General features: G+C 41.7%; 1 protein-coding gene and 1 long non-coding RNA gene across 2 annotated transcripts in view; one reads left to right on the forward strand and one right to left on the reverse strand.

The window, feature by feature from the left end:
- Positions 1-11234, reverse strand: part of LOC117209349 (frizzled-2-like) — a 128787-nt gene extending 117553 nt beyond the window's left edge. Inside the window, exon 1 of the mRNA XM_033451302.1 lies at positions 10914-11234. The gene's annotated coding sequence lies outside the window, so the exon portion shown is untranslated. The remainder of the gene's footprint in view (positions 1-10913) is intronic.
- Positions 8267-21095, forward strand: LOC117209351. Its single transcript, XR_004487907.1, has 3 exons — positions 8267-8520; positions 8585-8771; positions 20906-21095. It is a non-coding gene; the product is annotated as an uncharacterized LOC117209351 (long non-coding RNA).
- The last annotated feature ends 1333 nt before the right edge of the window (positions 21096-22428 follow it).

Genomic DNA, 22428 nt, shown 5'->3' on the forward strand with positions numbered 1-22428 from the left:
AGTTTATCCTCTGACGCGATACGTTTTTATCACTTGGAACGATATAACGTATCTTTTACGATAACGAACACGGAAATTATTAGGTGGAATTTTGATCGATTATTTGTAAGGGAGAACACGATTAGATGGTATATACGTTGAAACAAAAATTGGACGCATTACTGATGCAGCAGTGATTGTAATTCCACACGAGGGTACACAAACGGTTTCTTTAATGTATGTGCATTACTAAGCTCGAAATCACCAGGCTCGCAGCGTATTTCGGAATACGGCAAACAATCGTCTGTAATTAGCATCCGGCAGTATTTGTTCACAAGTAATTACCATTCGTTTGCATGTGAAATGACGATTTAATAACTAATCCCTTTATAGCGTCATTTGACTATGAGATCTTTTCGCATTAAACGAACCACAAAAGATACAAATAAAGCGCAAGATTTATGACACGATCGTAAAATAGATAAGAAAGCCTTACTTTCACGTACGGACAATATTGTAATTTAATAAATTAAAAATAGCCAATAGCGGCTCTTTCTATTTCTACGTTAACATACTCCTTTTTGTTGTGAAGTGACATTAAAATAAAAAATCAACAAAAGCGTACCCATGTCTTTTCCTGTAATTTTCATTTATGGTAATTTGAAAAGGATAACAAAAGTCAACAGACGCTAGGCATCTTCAAAATACCGCGAATACCAACTATCTGCCGAACTTTGCTAAACGTTTGTCCATTCGCTTCTAAACATCTAACGCGAAAGGTGAGTGATAAAAGGTACCGAAAAAAAGTCTCGTTAACGTCCTGCTGAAAATCCATTCAAACGACTATTTTTCCAGAAACGTTGGCCATAGCATACAACGAGTAACTACACAATAACTGGTCGATAATCACATAAGAACTCGGCAGAACGAAAAGATTAATAACTCTCGACGTTCGTTTTGGTCGACGGCGAAAATCCGATTTTACAGGATTTCAATTTGCAGAGGTCATTATAAGAAATTGCTGGACGTTCTAGTGGCGGCGAAAAGGGGTCGGAGTTTCAGTAACCATTAGGAGGCACAACGTGTTTTTAACGGTAGTGTCGCCTTTCGTCGTCACGGTAAACATCGACACGTTTGCTCTCCCACGTTCCGTTAGAATATTATAAAATTACCACTTGACACGCTGTTTTACGACTGCCACGATGATTGCGTCTTAATTCACATATTGTATCGTCCTAGCCACCGATTATCCACGGAGAATTCGTGAAAATGCACTACATCCATCACGTTCTCTATTACTGATTGCAATTTATTAGATTTTTAATTATTTGTATATTAAACAATCCGGTGCCAGAGTTGCGATTAAGGAACGTTTTCTTCATTATCGTCAATTCTTTATCTCTTAATCGCTACGATCGAGATCAAATACAGCGCTAGATTTAAACTGATGCAAGAAATATACCTACGTCGCTCAAGTTCCACGTTTGTCTCTGCTAAATAGCTGGCAGTTCGTAAAATCTGTGGAAATTTTTGGAGCATCGTTAAGAACAGATATTTTAATCCTTTTAACATTTCAGCGTTGAAATTTACGTTCTTTATTCGTATTAATTAATTTAATTATGGACTTAATATATTGGATAAATATCTACTGACTGTATATGATTTTGGTCGCATCTCAATTCTCACTGTATTTATTTCGGTGTATCCCAACAAAATTTAACGCACGGATCTATCGATAATTCGTCATTCGTCAACATAGTCGGAAGCATTTTCGTGTACCATGCGATGCGCATTACACAGACGCACCCGACTCAACCAAATGGAATTTCAAATTCTCTCCGATCCATTTCGCCAGCCTCCGACCGACGTACACGTGATGGATTTTGCCGTGTTCTGCTTGATTTCTGACTACGAGCAATGGAGAATGAAGTTCTTGTAGCGACGACGAAGGAAGTACAGATGTGGAGATAATTTAAAACGCGGATACCAGAGGTTGAAGGAATCCTGGAATTTTAATAAACCATGTTTCTTAATGGATGGTTCGAAAAATAAGCGAGGTTTAAGTAGCGTCGTATATTTTAATGGATCGAATAGACAGGAATTTTCTATCAGTAAATGTAATCTAAGGTATTTTCCATATGCTGTGGTCGGAAGATCGTGAGAAACTTATCTTCCTACTTGATCAAAATCAAGGATACGATGAACGGATAATATCACGAGATAAATATTATTTAAACCGGTGAATTAGTTATTTGATTTCAAATTTATATTTGTACAAGTGGAATTAATTAACTTGAGACTATTTGAACTCGAATAACGGATATTTGAAATAGCGTCGAAATGACGCTTGTTAAAATGTCCGTAATGAGAAAGAAATTTTTTAGAAAAATTAAACTGTCTAAAAAGGATAAAACAATATAAGAAAGGAATAGACAATTTTGAAAAAAAGAAGTGAAACACGAGAAACAGTAGCCTTTAAATTCGAGTGCCTGACTCGAAGCAGAGTAGCGCGCCAATGAAGACTTAAAAAATTGAAATATCATTTCGAGTCGACTAAACAATAAGTTCTCGTGATAAAACAATTGCAAATTCCTCGAACCCAGCTTCGTCTCATCTAACCCGAACGACGCCGTAAAACGAAACGTGATGAAACTCTATCGATTTCTTTGTCTCTCTCTGATATTTTTACAGAGCTCTATCGTAGAAGATGACTAAGATCGATAGGAATCCCAGGGAACGTATGAGGCGGATGTTGACCTCCCTTCTGCGAGACTCGCACGAGACGCCAATAAGAAAATATCCTTGTCGCCTGCGGAGACTGTGCACTGTGCACTGTGCACCTTCGGGGAAACAAGCAGACGCGTGACGAATGAATAACGGGCTCCGGTGTCCACTTTAAAATCGGAAGCGATAAATCGTCCCGTGGATCGAACGTTTCTAGCTACCGTCTGTGTCACGTGGCTCGTCCTATTCGAAGGAAAAGCAAACGGACGAGAACGCCATGCGACAGACAATACACAGTTCCGTGTCTAGGCCCTGTCTCTCTTTTCGTTTCAACGACCGATAAATCGGCCGTTAAACGCTCGTAAAACTCACACCCGCAGCCACTTGTCGCGTCGGTTCCGGGGTTGTTGCGGACGATTACAGCACATCTTCGAGATTCCTCGTGGTCCTGGTTAGAATATACCGAATTAACCACGCCACCCGTGGTGCGTTCGAGGGTAGCTTGCAAGCTTCTCGCATTTCCAAGTAGGGATGAGCCGGAGAAGCAGCGACAAAAGAAGGCACGCAGCTTTCTTTCGTTTACGAACCGTGTCGTGCCAAAGTCAAGCTGCTTCTCCAATTGTGTTTACGGTAATAGATAAGTAATGCGGTAAACTGGGCTCGTTTGAGTCACCTAAACATCGATTAGTATGCAATTTTGAACTTTGCACAGATCATCAATCCTGTATACTATGAAACATTGATATAGTAACGAAAGAACCGCACGATGTCTACTTTTTGACAGGAAGTTAAGATCGAACGTCTTTGTAAGATTTGAGAAAACCGATAGAAACGGAAGGAAATAAAAACGAAGAGAAGAAGATACGATCGAGTAAAGATCTCCACGACTTCTCGTCACGTTGCAAATGTTGCGAGGCTAAAACCAAGAAAAGCTGCTGACAATGATGACGATGAATGGCTTGCCGTGACTCGTTTTTTGATTCTTCGTGGTGTACAACTGGCTACTGTTGCTCGTCCTTTGGTGCCAAGGATATGATATATTCTCTGTACGACACTATCGCGACTAAATTTATCGTCTATTGAAAATAATTGAACAACAGTTAATTCTATTTATTTACGTAGCAAAATAATAATTGTGGTAAAATCACAGAAACTCTTAATATTTGTATTATATGATATATGATGTACTATATACGATTATAAAGTAAATAAATTAATTAAGAACGTCTCGATCGTCCAAGTAATCTTCCCGTGTGATTGTCACGTTCGAAAGACGTCTGTTGAACGCGTCATCGGCAATCGCCACACCTTTATAAATCACAGTTTCCTGCTGATGAAAAGTATCCTCGTTACGAACAGATATTCTGCCTAACGGATGTTTTCATACACGCTATAAATCGATAAGATGCGATACAAGCGCATCACGCGAAATACAAGCGTCGCTTGCTTGGTTAGAATTTTGCTGGATCGCTTGAAGTTGAACGCGATGAATCTCGATAGACACGTTGTTGGCGAATGTGCCATCGATACGTTTGAACAGAGCGAACGAGGACTGAAGCTACAGACCTCTTTACACATCCAGGCCGAGGACTTGGTAACGACAGCCGGCGAGCACACGCTCTATGGATCCTTGAACGGGTGAGACTGAACAGCCGGTGAATCGGTGCTGCAAGACACTCTAGACTCTAGACACCTAAAGCACTCTACACGCCGCCTACGAACGCAACCAAATGACGTTTCGCTGCGATACGCTGACGAAGCGTCGGTATTCCTTCTCTTCTCCTCGACAAATTGATGGTTCGATCCATTATACGTATAGTTTCAGTGTATGGTACCACGAACTGTTAGCGATTGTATTGTCGTAACAGAGTAGCGAAATTGTAAAGTCCGTCGGTAATCGGAGTATTTGTGTTTCAGTCGTTGGAACAAAAGAATTGAAAAAAGAAAAAGAATTAAAACGCACGAGGACATAAAATCGGAACTTTATGAAAGAAATGTTTAATACAGATTGCCAATGTAATAATTATAAGTGTAATTGATACAGGCATATATGATAGAGAAAATGTAAGTGTCTGTCGCTTGATTAATTAGTTCGAGATACGCGTACGACATACGAATTAAACAAGTTTAAAAATCTTTGCTCGCTCCTCTATGATTTATATCGAATTGTTAAATATTCGAAAACATTTGTATTTTCAGAAGGAAGAATGCCTGGATAAGGGAGAAATAATTTGACATCTCTGCAAACATACTTAGCAAAGCAAACTCTGAGGGAGCTTAAACGAATCCCTAACTCGAATCTAGCATACGTGACACTGCCCTAACGATCACGACAACATCGATCTTATTCCCGAATATATCTGGCTTTGCATACGATTATTCTTGCAAGCATTCTGCACATACTCGCGAAATCGTCTCATTTCTGCAACTAACGTTGCTTCGTAGTTTGATGCGAGTGCATCGAAGTTGGGCGCGATATTGCAAGCGTTACAGAGATTGCTTCCCTTCTGCATTGCGCACTTCTGCATTTCTGTGTGCACTCTAGCAGTTCTGCTACATTAAAAGATCAGAACGTTGCCACGCCTGCACGAAATTCTGATCCATTCTTCAAACAACCGACTCAAATATCAAGTACATTCCTCTTCCAATATCAGTGACTCCATTTATCTCCTCCTAGGATCGTACAATTTTTCAAACGATAAAGAAACTAGGAGATTTCGTTCATTCGCTTGCTCGATTCGCGGAAGTTGAATTGCATCTATATTTGAATTATTCTAACCTCACGAAGAAAAATAGCCTGGGGTTATTTTGCAAGAAGGTTCCATTCTCGCCCTACTAAGTTGATTATTCTCGACGATGCTTTTATAAGAGAAAGCAAGATAAGAAAGTGAAAATATATTCTCTTTTAAAAATTTTATAAAGTCAGAAACGTGTTCCGTATATTTCATACGTTTATATGTTCTTTGAGTTTGATGCAGATAATTAAACTATCGATCAAAGACAAAATGTGCAACATCCTATCGCAAAAATAAAAATCTGTAGAAAGACGTAAGTTAATGGATACGTAGAAATAATATTACGAATTATTCCATTGAATATCATTCGACGATGTAATTCCTCGATCGAGGATAAATGTCCAAAAATGACAAAATCCCTTAATCTCTTAATTCTATGCCGCGGCAAATATTCTTCAACCAGTTTGATAAGACGGTGAACACAAAGCGGTTGGACCCTTGAATTACGACCGAATCAATGGAACAGCCGCAAGGGAAGCGGAGTGTGAACAGCGGCAATGTTCCATCGTACGTATCCAAATATTGGCCCATTACATGATCATAATGCTTCCTCACCTCGTGTATTAAACTCTCGTTCCGGGCTCCGTAGAGTTTGCCCAGGGATGAATAAGGTAGACCCGTGTGTACATGCCGCTCGTTCTGATCTAGGCCACGTTTCCTTTTGTGTCCTGTTATCGGCTCTTGCACCTCGCACAATGCTTTCCCGCGAACACATTGTGCATGCAGTTCAACTTCTCTTGGACAGAGCCCTCTGTTACTCGCGCTGTATTCGTTTTCTTGCAACAAAACGACCACTAACTCCTCGAGAGAAAGAGAGAGAGAGAGAGAGAGAGAGAGAGAATCGCTGTTTCTCTAGTGAAAATCACACAAGTTCCTGATACCAGCGTTTCGCGACAAACGCGAGTTCTCTTCCTCCATTTACAATAATACGCAGCTAGATATCCGGTCCCTTTCAAGGTATCTCTTCCTTTTCTTATTCTCACCCTTCTTTACTGTTGGCAATATTCGTATTTTTCAAATACTCGTTTCTTTCTTCGCAAGATATTACGTACGCAAGATATACTATACCAGAGGAATATTTTTCTTAAATTCCGTAGGAGAAAAGTTGGAAATCTCCTTAATAATTCTTTGTATCGTTGTCAAAATATCGTAAAACTGCTCTAAATTTTCTTTCGTCGCGTTTATTTATATATTTTTATAACACGTAACCGTATTACGTTCGTATAATCTATACGTATCGTATACTGGAGCGTTGACAATATCGAAGATTATGGATCTGCGATGATTAATTTCTTAGTTCGATGATTAACCATTGATACATGGAACTACGAATATCAAGATCACGGACAAAGAAATTTCGCTGTGTTTCAATTTTTACAAATATCGTTCGAATACATTTGCAACGTTGAACCATCGAAATCGAAGCGTTGAACGGTGAATCAGTAACACGAACTGGAATTGCCTCGGAGGACAAATAACGCGACACGTAGTCCGGCTTGTATTCCAATTTAGGACGTATTTCCTCCCGCGTCGTATTATTGATTTCCGCCCTTTGTGTCGCGTGATCAAGAAAATTGCCGTCGCGCTACCGAGGAAGCACATCAATGCCGGGAAACGAGCTCGACGAAGGGGGGATGGTGGTGCATCTACCCCGGAACGGGTAATGCACCATCCGTCGCCGATAGAGCAACTGCACGCCAGGTCTCGAGCAAACGAATTCGCCTCCGGTTGTTCGTTTTCATTACCTAATGATCGGTACGGTTCAAGTCCGTCGAATTTTCTCTTTTCGAGTTCATTGGGAATTGAATAGACCGCTATGGCCACAACCGGTCGAGTGTAACTAACAGGTTTTGGGTGGAAAGGTGTGGAAGAACAATTTTCGCTGAGCGAATTTCATCGAAAGTATCCTCTACGTATAGTCGATATAGTTGGTCGGAAACAGTAGCTTTGTGGAAGTTAGAGAGCAACGCGGTTTGGTAAGAAAGAGACAGTACGCAGTAACGAACATACAGCGGTGGGTAGAATTTTCGAGTAAGGGGATGAATAGGGGTGCCTTGACCACGATATAATGTATCAAAGGGAGATATGATATAGCAGTATGATGGTGCAAAATATTTGTTGGGATCCCCGATACCGAACAAAGGCAAGTCTCTCTCGATTCGAATACAGTTTTGCACCTGGATGACTCGATTCATAGTCGAGGGTCTTTCGAACGTAATTCGAATTCGAGTGCCGTATCAACTTCTATTAACATCGTTACTCCGCTTTTCTCAATTCTTCTACATAAAACGCGCTTCTAAATAACATAATCGTAATACTCGTTTAAATACACACTCGACGATCTCCCTCCCGTGGTTGGTTTCTGGTTGGAACAAGTGGAAAGGCCACTTTAAACGAGGCGATCATGCAATTAAGCGTTTCGATTTTCGCGAGAGGCAAACGTCAGCAGCGTCGTACGGTGGAAGCGGCAACGAGAATAAACCGAGACGGGAGGACGGCGAGGGTTGGTTGAGAAAGAAAAAGAGAAAACACAGAGAGAGAATACACCGTCCCGTGGGATCTGTTGGGTATTGTTGAGGGGGTTGTTTGGTTCGTCGCCCGTCGTTCGAGGGCGCCACCGTTTTCCCTCTCTGGCACACCTCCCCTTTCCGTTCTCGCCCCCTTCTCCACTGCCACCTCTGTCCATTCCTCTTGTCAGAAAGGAAGAGGGGCACCTTTCCATGGTGGTGGGAGGGGGGGGGCAGGTTTAGCTCGGGACTGTCACTCAGTGATGGATGATTCTACCCCAACGCGATCAATTCGCCTACCACGCGCGTGTACATGCCTCGGGGGTGAAACTCACCCTTCGTGCTCTTTCCCTTCGCCCTGTCGCGAATCGCGCCGCTTCCGACCGATCTAGCGGAAAGACGAATTTCTTCGTTGGTTACGTGCCATCGCTGGAGGAATGTCTTTGAAAGCCACTCCCTGCGAAAAGAGGAATAAAACTGGGAGGAAGAAGCTCGAAGGATACTAAAGGCGAGAGGTAAATGTCCCTTTAACAATCTTTTTATTGAAATTTTCCTGAGATATTAATGGAATATTCATAGCACGGTAGACGCGGAGAACTACAAAGCACACACTGTACAGGGGAGATAGGATACACGGTTTGCAGGCGTATCGACTCGGCCAGCCTGGAACCAGCCAGGAATCAGCCAGAGACCAGCCAGAAACCAGGGATATTCGATGGCTTAGCGTTGACACGATAACACCGGTGTTGCGAAGCCAACGTCAATGGTGAAAATGCTAATGATAACGATTCATCTTTTCAGCCAGCGAGGTTCCTCGTACGCGCGTGCCTTCCACCGCACCGCGAGGCGCAATCTAATTTGCATAGTAAATTTTAATCAATCTAACCGCGAAGCCGTGGTATACGCACGTACTTACACAGAGGTATCGTGTACACGTGTGAGCAGGTTGCGCGTGCATTGCCTGTACGTAGTAGAAGCACGACGGCCAGGTAGGTGCACACGATTCGGCGTGGTTGGGAGCTTGTGCCTCGCGTTCACCCCGTAATTACTTTCCTCTGCCGGTGCACGTCAATTCAAATTGCTTTCGAATTACCTAACGCTACGCGGTGGGACAGAGCCGAAGCGATAGGCGTAGACAGAGAGTGCAAAAGGAGGAAAAAGGAGAAACACGCGCGAGCACAAGCGAGCACACGCGTAGAGCAATAGAGAGGGGGTGAGGAGCTGACGTAAAAAAAAAAAGGAAGAAAAACGAGAAAGAGTGTAGGACACGAGAAGGGGTGGAAGCGAGAAAAAGTAGACAGAGGGGAAAACGGCCTAGCTCTCTCTTTTTCTGTATCCACGACGATGTGTGCTTCTCGTAACAAGCTCGAGAATTACTCGGCCTCGGTTCCGCTCCTGGTTACATAGCCACAGGCGTTTAGTTCATCGCTGTGCTGGCTGCTGCAGCTCGACCTGCCTAAAGAACTGAAACGACGGTTCTTTGGATTATCGTTGCGCGACAAAAGATAACGGCGCTTATCGCGTCGGAACGTTGGGGGAGAGAAAAATTCTCTCTGAAAACGCGCACACAGCCGCGTATTGTCGACTCGCGCCTCTACGTCGAGTGGCTAACCGGATTTCTTCTAGGCAAACGGTTTCCACGCGACGACAACTCGCATTGTGCCTCTTCCTCCTCTTTCTTTTTTCTTTACCCCGCGATTTTCACGGCGCTCGAGAGTTATCTGCCACACAATGCTGATACTTATCGACGCGCCAATTCCACTTCCTTCGGTAATTTCGACTTACTGATGCTTATGGAATCGTAGGTATCTGTGCAAATTCGTATTTTCACGAATGTATCAATTGAAGAGTTGGAAGTTAAGCAGAGGTCTGTTTCACCTACTGAATTATAGTATTACATTATAACTGAATTGTATTATAACGCGTACGTCGACTATCGCGTATTTTTCTGCATTTTTCTGCTATTCGGTGACTACCGTTTCCTGTCGAAGAATCCATTTCATAGTTTCAATGTCAATTTTTCGAACGAAGAACGTATCGCGATAAGACGTCAAGTTTAGAAGCAGAAGACCAACCAAGTATATCAACGTACAGTTCGAGAACGTTCGATAAATGATCGCATCGAATCGAATGCTCGTTGAACGGAAGAAAGAAGAAAACTCAATCGGCTGTGTAAAATTGGTTGATGCGTTCCGCGTACACATTTGGGAACAAGATTTATTTTAAAACATCGGACTGCCCCTAACGATCCGATAACGTTAGGATGAATTTTCATACACAGTGAATGGTATATCCGATGATACGTAAACCCTTTAACATTTTCTCATTTTGCTTTCCACGATTATAAATCACGGACAAGGATCGGTGGTCATTCCCCTCTGGAGTGTCTGCAGAATATCCAAGTATCAAAGCGTTGAGGGAGCTATTACGTTTGCGTGATATCGCTCGGGTATCTCTGATCGATTGTCCATTTACACGAAGTTACAGTCACCGGACAATGCCGGTAAAATTCCACGAAACACGAAGAGAGCGACTTCTAGTCTGCGGACGCGACCGCGTTAATTAGCCGTCGCTTAATCCCCGTTGTAGCTCATTGCCTCTCGATCGTCGTAATCGGCGATTTACTCTGCCAACGTTGCGATCTTAACGATGATTTGGCAAGATAGAATCTCGAGAGAATGAGACGCATTGAATTTTAATCGAGACCGTCGCGTCGTCTCGCAAACGGTCCGTCGCGACACGAAGACGCTTAATAACGGGCAATCGAAAGTCGCGCACGTTTTCCACAAAATCGAACGTTTAGACACGAAGAAGAAAGAAACGCTGCCAGCCAATTCTTGTACTATGAAAATAATCGATGAAGAAGTTCAACGATAACAAGAAAATAAAAAGAAGGTTCGTTACTCACCGTAGAAAAAAAAGGAACGCACTCGGTCACGAAGTCTGGAAAGACGAAAGAGCGTAGGAAGACTTTTTCACCGATTCGTCGGAAATCACCAGTTCGACAACGTTTTCACCGATCACGGAGGCACACGTGAAAAACGGGCAAAAGTTGGTATTCACGGAGATGGAGGAACACTCAAGACGAGGAAACCGGCACTTTCGGTGGTGTTCGTTGTGTGTACGTATACATATACGTGTAGGTTAACCTTGAAAAGGCAACCCGGTTGCGACGATACGCGAGGCTGTTTTGGGTGGCGTGCTGGTGCAGCGGGAGCGCGACTCCGGCTACGCCTCCTCGTGACTGCCACGCGAACCAGAGAAATCGATAGAATGACCCCGGCACATGCGTGCATCGTGTCCCCGCGTCTCGCGGAGTCCGCGTACCAGACCGGTAGGAGGTAGCGGAGGAAACGGAAAGGAGAGGACGAAGGAGTAGACATAGGAAGACGAAGACCGGCAGGAAGATGAAGAAGAAGGGTACTAGACGTCTCTCCCCCAAAGTAATGGGAATTTCTTTTCCATTTGCTTTTTCTTTCTCCCCTCTATCCTTCTTCTTCTTCTTTTCTTTTTTTTTTTCAAGCTTACCTCTGTGTTTCCATCCCCTATTTCTCCCCCTAACTGGAACCCTATCCCCTGGCTCTTTAGCCGCTCTCGGAACGCCCTTGCGACTCGTCTCTTCTTCCGGCCGCGTGTACCGCCTAACAAAGGCTAAGAAGGTCTAGGAGAAGCCGAGTTTATCTTACCGATGAAAATGGCTGCGGTTGCTACCTAATCGTCAAAGTGGTCCGAATCGACGAACGCTCGCTTATCAACGTTACACCAAATAGACAGAACAACCAACAAGACAGTTTCTCTTTGAAATCTCTAGTGTCCAGCGACGTCTCTGGCTCGCGTTACCTTCTCTTAATTAAGCTAGCCGTTTTACCGCGATTCGCATAAAAACGTCACTATTTTTTCTCGCCTCTGTAATTTCGTGGGTAGAACATCTAACGAGGTCGTATTTTGTCCGCTGTTCGGTCGTGCTACGCCTTGTTTTCGTCGACGAGGGGGAAAGGGCGCGAAAACGAAGGAGCGAGAGCAAATCTAGCAGAAACTCCACGAGGAAGTGTTCGTTTGCACACTTTAGAAGAGAGTTTACCTTTCGACGCCACGAGTTTCGACCGTAGCTGGCGATGATCAAAGCGGTATTATAATTTCGAAACTTACTCCTGGTTAATTAAGCGCGACGAATTCTGTGAGAAGAAGAGGAGTCGAGGGTTGGTGACTAACCTCCCCCGCCCCCCCTCATTTCCAACGGGCAAAGTTTAAACGTAAGACAAACACGAACGAACGTGGCTGGATAAGGTCCAAGAAATTTATCGTTTGGAAAGGCTAACTGGCGGCCACGCGCACGGCAGCTTGTAAATTCCAACCCCCGATAAATTCAGGCGTACACAACGGTAAATTTTCATAAGGAAGAAAAGCTAGCTCTCACAGTGCTTCCTTTCGCCGTATCGGTCATACACGTGACAATTTATTACCGATCGGGGCTGAAATCTTGTTTTTCAGCTGCACCGGATGAATCGGGGGGGTAGGCAAACGTTTTAGTAAGCGGTGATCGGTGTGCTTGCTCTTGGATGAAAATCGAAACGGGTTTTCAAGCGCGTGATATCCGGAAAAAACAAGAGTTTCGCGTAGCTTTTGTACATTTTGCGATGTTTACGAGAGTTATGAGCCGAGTTCGACGTACGACATTACCGCTGGAAGTAAATTGGAAATCGATCGAGGTTATTTGCGAAGAAAAATTAAATTACGATCGTAGCTATTTCGTAATACGGTGATATTTCGATTAAGCGGCTTCGTTGCGAGCAAAGTAGCTGGGATGAATCGGGAGTTAGGGAATAATTGAGCCTTAGGCTAAATCGACAAATGTTAATTGAAATAACATATAATTCGTTGATATCTCGTATTCGTTCTACGTTTTTCAAGCTCGTCATAGAAATGAAACAAACGAGAAATGATTTATATACACCGAGACGATATTATATTCCTGACAATAACGGTTCGGAATACTTTAGAATTATGTGGAAAAAGAATTGTATCGTAACTGACAATGAAACTCAGATGAACAAGAACCTCGGTTAATCCATCAAGTACCAAAGTTGCATTAACGCAACGTTTCATTTGTAATTTCATTTTATAGTTATTTCACATTACTGAATTCGACTGAATTCACATTGCCATTATAATAGAAAGAAATTCTAAGAATTTCGTTGGTATTTCTTCTTCCTTCTAGATTTCGCTATTTCACGATGTTATTTTATAAAGTTTGACAAAATTAGAGCATTTTACAAGAATACGATATTTAAGTCACGAAAATATCTCTTATTTAATAAGTAACTTGTATAAGTTACATAATATCTTTAACCAATCAGTTTGATTTGTCGTTAATTCCACTTTAATAACCGATCACTGCGATTAATCGGACGCCGGTTGATTAAACCTCCGCTATATTCGTATGTCACGACGAAATTGCGAATCCTAGCTATTTAAAGCATTTCTATTCAAGACTTTGTTGCGTTCGTAGCTTGAAGTTTGTAGCAGGCTGATCACGAGCACGAACAGCAAAGTAAAAAAATACAAGTAGATCCGTACGCTGCGGAAAATTTTTGCGAGGGTGGGCAGAGCGGGGTGACTGCGAAATGTGCAGAAAGGCAGGATGTACGACATCGGAAGACGCGGCGTCAAAGAGGAAAGGACTAAAGGAGAAAGAGCAGGACGCTGTTGGATCTGAGCCAGGCCGCATTTTCGAATAGATAGGGACGTTGCAAGTCCTTGCCAGAAAAGAGATTTTGCATCGTGGCTTTAAGCGGTGCAAGCGTAATGGCGCGGAATCGGGTACGCTGGTAAAAATTCTCGATGGGAACGCTCACATAACGTTTCATGCGCGATGCTCGTTTTTCCTTGTGAGACGAACGAGACTGGACCGAGTTACATCGTTGAAATCCGCCTCCTTTTCTGCTACTACTTTCGAACGCGAGATCTTTCGCGAATAAATACGACAGTGGTTGTAAGATCGAAGATTTCTTCTTGATCGCAGCACCGCCAAGTACGGGAAATAAACGATTCCGAGTACCACTTGCGGCTGCAGTTTCTATCGTGTCGTGTTCGAGTAGTACAAAGTGAAACGGAGATTGTACTTTTAATAACCTTAGAAATTTGGTGTTTACCGATTTTCTTGCGTAAGCTGGTATAAAAATGTATTATACGAATAAGTCGAACAAGACCTATGTTCGCTATGACTGTCTTTCTGATTAATCCACTAATAAAAATATCTAAAAATAACGAGTCATTAATAAAGTCAAACAATCTTTACGTTTTCATCGACTCGTACAGCGCTTTATCCCATCCAGATAACGTTCCCATATTAATTTCCCACTACGAATATGGAAAATCCGGCTAATAGAACGACGATTACCCCTTTTATCGAATGACTATGATTATTCCGTGCAATCTGCCATTGCACCCACTTTGAAAACGTATCTAAAGGCTCTAAAATAACCGGGTAGATATCGCGATACGCTCGACCCTATCGTCATCCCCTGTACGCGATGACGAAACGAACTTGCCGGAGTAGAAAAATCCTGGGTGAACGGGCATGAATCGAAACCGAGAGAATGGACGTGAGAACGCGTGCCGGCCTAATAAATAGGGAGCTCGAGTAGCGCAGCCTCGCGAATGGAAGCGGTTCGTCTGTTTTACGAGTGATTCCGGCAAATTTGAAGCAAGAGATTGTAGTTGCCCACGGCTGTGTGTACAGCGAGCAGCGAGCACCGAGCTGAGGGACGAGAGAGGTGAGAGAGAAGAGAGGAGAGAAAGATTTAGAAGCAGGGTGGAGGTTCCATGGTGTCATGGCAACACCCGCCGCGATAGAGAGCGCCTTTGGCCCCCTTTTGCACTGCCAACACACTGTCGTTCGAACGAGAACGTATCACGGTGTTCGAGGAGCCTGTACGACGAGGTTAACGGCGGCTCCTTCAAAAGGAGAGAATCGGAGCGATCGATCTCTCATCCCCCTTTTCTGTCCTCGATACTCGTGCACGGTCATCTTATCGGCAGAACGGTAGCATCTGCCGGGCATATATTGGAAAAACGATAAGGAGTACAGAAAGAAATTATACCGGTCATAGAGCGCACGATTTCCTTTTAAAAGCCACCCTCCCGCGAGCCGTATTTCTCTACCTTGATTCCTCGCCAATCTGATTCCTCCCTCAATGGGAATATTCTGTTAAGGAAGCTCTGTTTGCTTATCGAATGACTACGTTCCGTCGAAATATTTACGTCTTTGCTGGGGGATTTCAGACGGATATTGGCTCGCGTTTCAGTTTCACGGATTGGAGATGTTCTGGCCATTTTTAGTAGAGCGTGGTACGTTGTTACGGTAGTTTGGAGTTGTTGTAGTTTCTTCTTTTTCTTATACATGGCTAAGCTAGGTAGTTTTAGAAAGTGGATAAATAAATAGAAAGCAAGAAGAAACAAACGTGAAACGTTCAACTGTACGGCATACGCGTAAGTGGCAAACTGTAATAATAACCGTAAACTGGTATCCTGAATTCCAGTAAAGATTACGCGCGTACATTATTTCTTTCGGAGGCAATTTGGGAGGTCAATTCGAAGCGTGAAGTTGCTAAAAGTAGTCGATATACGCAAACGTCGGACGAGGTGTATCTTCTAAGTTGCAAATAATCTAATTTCGCGCTAGAAGTATCCACGTAGTAGTAATCTATCTTACCTTGCATTGCCTCGATATCTTCATTAAATAACGGAGGTTAATAAAAATAGATGATGTCAAAAGACTGGTCAGCGGGAGTGTAACTATACGATGTATCAACGATATAACAAACCATAAAATAAGAAACTGCCATTATTAGTAAACCGTCCAATTTCAACCTAAAGATCATTACCGACTTCGATCACTGACGAAACAAAACTTGTTCCACTCGTTGAATATCGTTCAACTTTGTGCCTTTCACAGGGAGGAAATATTTTATTACAAAGTTTCAATTTGTTCATAGAAGGGTCGTGTTCACGGAGGCGTTAACGAAGTATTCTTACGGAGATCGTAACCCAGATATTCGGACGGTATATTTCTTCGACCAGACTCGGATGAAATGTTACAACGCGGCTGGGAATTTAGGGTAGAACTTGGGAACCCGACTGTTTTCTCTAAAACTTTTAACACCGCGGAGTAAACACGACCGCACACTAGTCGCGCTAACAAAGTCCCTCCGGTTTTATTACCGTGCGCGAAAATTCGCACACGTATATTCGTTGGTTGCTAACGTAAACATTCTATAGATGCCATTCTCCGCATAGTTTTCGTCGAGGGTGACACATGGTCCAATGGATAGAGAATAGTCAATTGCAAGCAACGATTCCATATATTCTCCCAAATGTAGAGTATTTATTATGATATTTAGAGTGGACGAAACAAATTTCTGCGTTTCTCTAGTTATGCTCATAAAAGTATAAAAACGCATGAGAATCCGCACGTTGTTAATAAGGTGTAAGACAGAGCATAATGCGAAAACACTAAACAGTGTGCAACAGTTACATGGAATCGAGCTCGTAATGATATCGAAAGAGGGGTATTTTTCGTCGAAGGATGAAGATCATCGACGAGGAGCCACCCTCGTGTCGAGGGGTGGTCAGGATGCGTGGAGGGTGTTTTGTCTTTCGCCAGCACTCGAGCGAATTTCGAAATTCGGGTATATGCAAGAGGCAAGCGTCGGGCCGCGGCTGAGGAAATCTGAATTGCAAATCTGGACGCAATTAAAAGTGTATCGTGCGAGAGTTGCAGGCCAGGCAGCCGGCGCGCGCGGACCGTCGGGGGTCGAATCCGCAATTAAGGCGAAACATTATATAACGATCGCAGTCGAGGGGTGGAGCACACGGCGCTTGGCTCGGCGACTCTTGTCCGCGGAAATTAGCGACCGCTTAAAAATCGCGACACAGCCAATTAATCACAGGGCGGTGTCGCGAGATGCGCGCGAAAACCGGACCCGTGTCGCTGCTGTTTCGCTAATAGGAAATTTCGTAACGCTCGTTTGGCCGCTCTCGATCGCTGTTTACTTTAATCGATTATTTTGTCGCAGTGTTCGATACAGCTTTATTTCGTTGGTAACTTTCGAGGACCCAGTTATAATCCCGAAAAGAGGGATTGTTCGTTGAATAACCTATTGAAAGCTGCAATTTGTGATATGAATTGTTAAATGGAAAAGATTCGCTTATTGATAGGATGATATTTATTTCGTAAAGTTTTAGTTATGATTCTGGATAAGGTTTAGGAACAAGTAGATTGGACATGTTTATGCATTTATGGAGATATTTCAAGGTGCAAAAATATACAGAATATACACATACATGTAGGGTAAAATTATTCAGTGCATAAAAAAGATTTCTCCTTCAGTTCCATTTCTTCGATTATATTCATAAAAATATAAGTCTACATAAATTTGTAACTTATTTATAACGATCTATAGGGAATATTTGCAGTTGATATATTCTGCTTATATCTTACTCTTCTTTTCTAAACAAGTTGTAATCTCTAAAAGATAATTGTTTGTTAAACGATCCATTGAAAGCTACGATTTGTAATACAGATTATCGAATGGAAGTGTTCATTCGGAAGAACTCATAGCGATGGTTAAGATTTTAAGGAAATTCTGAGAAAATATACAGATATTTCGTGACGTTTAATAACGCGATCCCCTAGTAGAATATGTAATTCCACGATACTCTATTTTACATATCAGATACAACTGACTGAGAAGATTCTATCCCTGTAATAAATATACACGACGAAATTTTCCTCGTTATAGACATTCTCATCACCATCGATATGAAAGTTACACGCTATAAATTAAATATTCATATACCGAATGTACGGATGTTTCTTCTTCGCATAAAAGACGCAAATATTAAAAATACACAACGCTATAAATACGTTAATTAAAATCATGCACGTGCACGAACCATGCATAAACAGCTATCGCTAAATAAAATCTCGCCGCTTCTATGCAGCAAGCCGGTAGTTTCTCTCAAAGACGCTAACTTTAAACCACAACTTTGCGATGCTAACTTTGGTTTTGCATCGTTCACCGCGTTTGCCGCATAGCTGCGCGATACAGACTTTCCCGGACGAGATTTAGGTTACTATAAATATGAAGCTTATGATGTGACTTAACCGACCGACCAATTTCATTAGTCCGGAAAATTTTCGGTAAGAGCCTGACTACGTTAATCTACGCTATACGTGTCAGGTTAGTTTTAACTAGATATTAAGGCGGCCAAATCGATAATCCAACGATAAGATATTAAATATGTCACGAACAAGTAATCTCACGTACGACGGTCAATTTTCCAATTTAATCGTGAAACATCGTCATGACGATTGTCTCGAAGCGATCAAAAAGGAAGTTCCTGTTAAATAATTCAAATAAATCGGAAATACGAGTCTCTAATCATAGAAAGATGGAAGGTTTCGCGGTGGTTCTATCTGAAGTAGCGTCACCGACTTCTGCTTGAACCAATATGCGCTTTTACCGCAATTCACATTTTGTTCTCTATAGAACAAAAAGGTTTCTCTCGATTAAATCGACGTTCATAGGACGTTTCATTTACCACTCTCGAGTGACAACGTTTGTATAAATTGTACATTATTAAGTTGTTTAAATCGCACGAAATTTAAAGACTTTTTATTTCGTGTTTCGCGTTTCGGCATTTCTGGGTTAAAACTCGATAATTATCGGATTTTTACACTCAGTCAGGATGCTGTTCAAGTCGAGCAATCAATATACTGCCATGCAAGCTGCCGTGCATTCGATATATCGCGGATGATTTTTGAAAAAAACGACTACAGGAGGGATTGGTGGGAAAGAGACGAATAAATTTGACAAGAGGAAACGATCGCGATAGGAAAAATACATGGTCTTTTTCAGCTCGATGCATCATATACCAAGCACTATCGAATCGTGCGTCGTCGTTGAAAGAGCCGGCAAAAACATCGTGACTCGTATTTTTGGTCTGCCAGTTTTTCAGCGATGCGTAAATTTCAAATAAAATTGTGCCACCAATTGAATCCGCCAGAAGAATGCGCAATGAATTTCGTCAATTGCGATTTATCGTCGCGCGAGTTTTTAAACGTGTGACGAACGGGATGAATAAAAGAGAGGACCGTGAACGGTAGATAAATTTCCCTCTTTTCCCGCTATTTTTTCCCTCTTTTTTTCGCATTTTTGTCTGTGGAAAACAAAAACGCAACGCGCGACCAAAGTAACAATCGATTAGTAGAGTTTCCTGTGAACCGTGACAACTCTATGTAAATTATTGTCGGATTAAAATCTCTCGTTTTTAGCTTTAGATAGTTTCAGTTGTTACTCCTCTATTTCTTTTCAAACGAATCACTCAATTTTGACTCTAATAAATGATGGAAGTAGCGAGTGCTTTCAGAGTGCTTTCAGAGAATGATTTAAACGAACGACGATGGAAGAGGTAAATTTTGGGAACGGTATGAAAGATTCAAAAACGTGGAGCAAACAAACAACATAATTTTAGACTTTCTTTTCGACAGCATAATATTCATTTACAGACGAATGCGAATGAATTTTTCCTTTTACTCTTGGCAATACGTCCGGGAAAATATCTTGCTCTTATTTCGATACTGAAAGAAGAAGCACCGAGTCTAGAATATTTCGAAGAATTTTCAGGAGATTGGTTTTCATCGATGAGTTCTACTAGTCTCTATCCAATGTTGTTGCAATCTCTTTTCTTTCATTCGGATTGTACGAATTCCGTGATATTATCGATTTACCAATATCTCGAATCTTCATTTTTAATCGTCCATCTTCATTATCGTCATTCTTAATCAACGTGGAAATTTTTCAATACCAACTTTTCTCGTTCTTGCATTAATAACTTATAGTTGCAACATTAATAATTGCTGCTGAGAAAAAGCAGCGCAAAAATGTACTACAAAAGGAATTCTAAAAATATAATCAAGAAAATGCGAGCAAAAGATAACAAAAGAGTAAGGAAAGAAATGTCGGCAGTAAACGTAAACAGCGCCGTAAAGGGGATAGAAGGAAACGCAGGCAAAGTTCCTACAAGCGAAAATACAAAAGACAGACTCCAAGATATTCTTGAATCTAACTAGCCGAAAAGAGTTCTAAAATATTCTAGGATTCGCAGGATTCTAGATTTTCGTAGAAATCTACGTTGCTAGTGCAAAAATGTGGCACGATATATAAGACTAGTAGTACAGGATTATTACAGGATGTGAACTGCTGCTGAAATTTCCGTCTTTTTTGCTTAAAACAAATTTTCTCCGTGTATTTAGTTATAATACCTTAATACCTTGATAAAACAATATATAAGTTACTCTCACGAAGGAAAGTGACTGGAATTTCATGAATACTCATGCACCTAGATTGTGCAACGTTGCAGGATCTTCAACGTTCTTTTAAGCAGCTTGTTACGAAAAAATTCCATAAGATATGCAATTCGATTATTTGGAAGAAAAACAACTCAGAATTGTGTATTATTTTAGGAAAATCCTAAAGCGCTTTTATCAAAAATCCAACGACGAAGGTAGGAAAAACTTCGGTACAGGTTGAATTAAAAAAAGATTTTCTATATAATCTATGTAAAGAATCAAGGTAATCGGACGTTCTATATACTACGATCTAATATATACATCCCTCTTTCCTACGAAGTTAAAAAATACCAAGATAATTAATGTATCGATCGATTCTACTATGCTATTAAAAAATTATTAAAGCGATAAAACATTGTTCGCGTGCCTCCCTTTTACTTTCGTATGAGACACGTGTCAGGCGTCATGTTTATGGCTCATTTCCGCAAAGTTGATGCGAGCGGAATAAAGAACATCTTATCGTATTCACGCGCTTATGATTGCAGGTGACGATTGCCGGACGATGTCGCTGACAGCTTTATAACGACACTGGAAAATAATCCGCACTCTCCTGGATCGACTACACCGAGCTGTTTATTATTCCAACCGACTCCCAGTGACAGACCTGCGAATAAAGGCGATCCCTGAATACGTTTTTAGATTACGGATTACATCGAAAACGATTTGCACGTCGTTTGCAACTGCAACCAGAATGTTTGCCGAAAATTAGATTATCGCTTAAATCGAGTTTATTCTCAGTTTCCTTGAGCTCGATTGAAATATCGATAACGCGTCGGAAAAATAAATTGTTTATTATTTATCGATGTAAGCGTCCGGCTGTTAAGAAATTTAATTATTTTGCACGGATAACAAACCACGTGTTCCATATTATATGAGTAGCGACGAAAGTGTGTGATTTTTAGACCACAGACAGGCAGGATGCTTGAAAATTTATCGAGAGTGGCATTGGAAAAAAGCGGCACCGATTAACGTGAAACCTTAGACGACAGACAGTAACCGAAAACCGTGAAACACATGTTCGATTCTCACAGCTCCATTTTTTCGAGGTTGATACCGCTCGCTACCAAGTTGTATACGCAGTCTGGTTGGAGTACACACGATGGTTTCGAGTGTTCGTCTACAAACAAAATCCGGTATGACACGCCATAAGCTATTGATTTCAATGGGGGTGGAGTTTCGGAGGGGGTGTACGTACAGTCGTGAATTAACGTTTGGTGTATCATCCGCGTATCTTATTGTAAAATAATCAGTGTGCCATACCAGTGTGTTACATTTAAATAAAAAGGTGATACAGGTGTATTTTTGCAAAAACTACGAGATATTATATATAAGATGCTTGTTTTCGTATAAATTATCAATCTTCGGAACCACCCCACGATGCTTCTCATATTTTTCTCAAATCGAAGATTCGTCGTTTGCATTATCTTTTCAACGAAGATCGCGTACGCACGATCGAAAATCAAATTGATCAAATATATTTTCTGACAACCTTATAACACAAATTTTTTTATACATTTTATACATTTTATAATACGTGATGGAGCGGAATACGTAATATGGCGCTTAGTATTTAATATTTTAGAAAGCAAACCAATAACTAACAATAACAAAGTCGATTAGTTCGACTTCTACGTATACATCATACGTGTCATACAAAACAATTTGGAATTTCATTGATAAAGAGAGCGTTTAATCGGACAATAAGTGATCGTGCAATTCGATCTTTTCGCTAGTAAATTATTTTTATCTCGGCAAAAAATCAGCAATATATTGTACTCGTAATTGGCTAGGAGAGGAATCAGCGAGCCTGCTTGGACGATGAAGTGAATTAGAGACGAGACGAGGACGTTATCGCGAGCGCGGCCAGATCGCTTTCCACATCGACGAGCTCTTATCGTTCTTTGCCGGCAGAAAGAAATTAGAATTCCTACTGGAAAATCAGGGAAGATTATCGTCGGGGGAGGGTGGGCCTCTGACTGGTGGAGGAAAGAACGAAAGAACGAAAGAA

The sequence above is a fragment of the Bombus bifarius genome, unplaced genomic scaffold (assembly GCF_011952205.1).
Source record: "Bombus bifarius isolate JDL3187 unplaced genomic scaffold, Bbif_JDL3187 scf7180000008176, whole genome shotgun sequence".
NCBI lineage: Eukaryota > Metazoa > Arthropoda > Insecta > Hymenoptera > Apidae > Bombus > Bombus bifarius.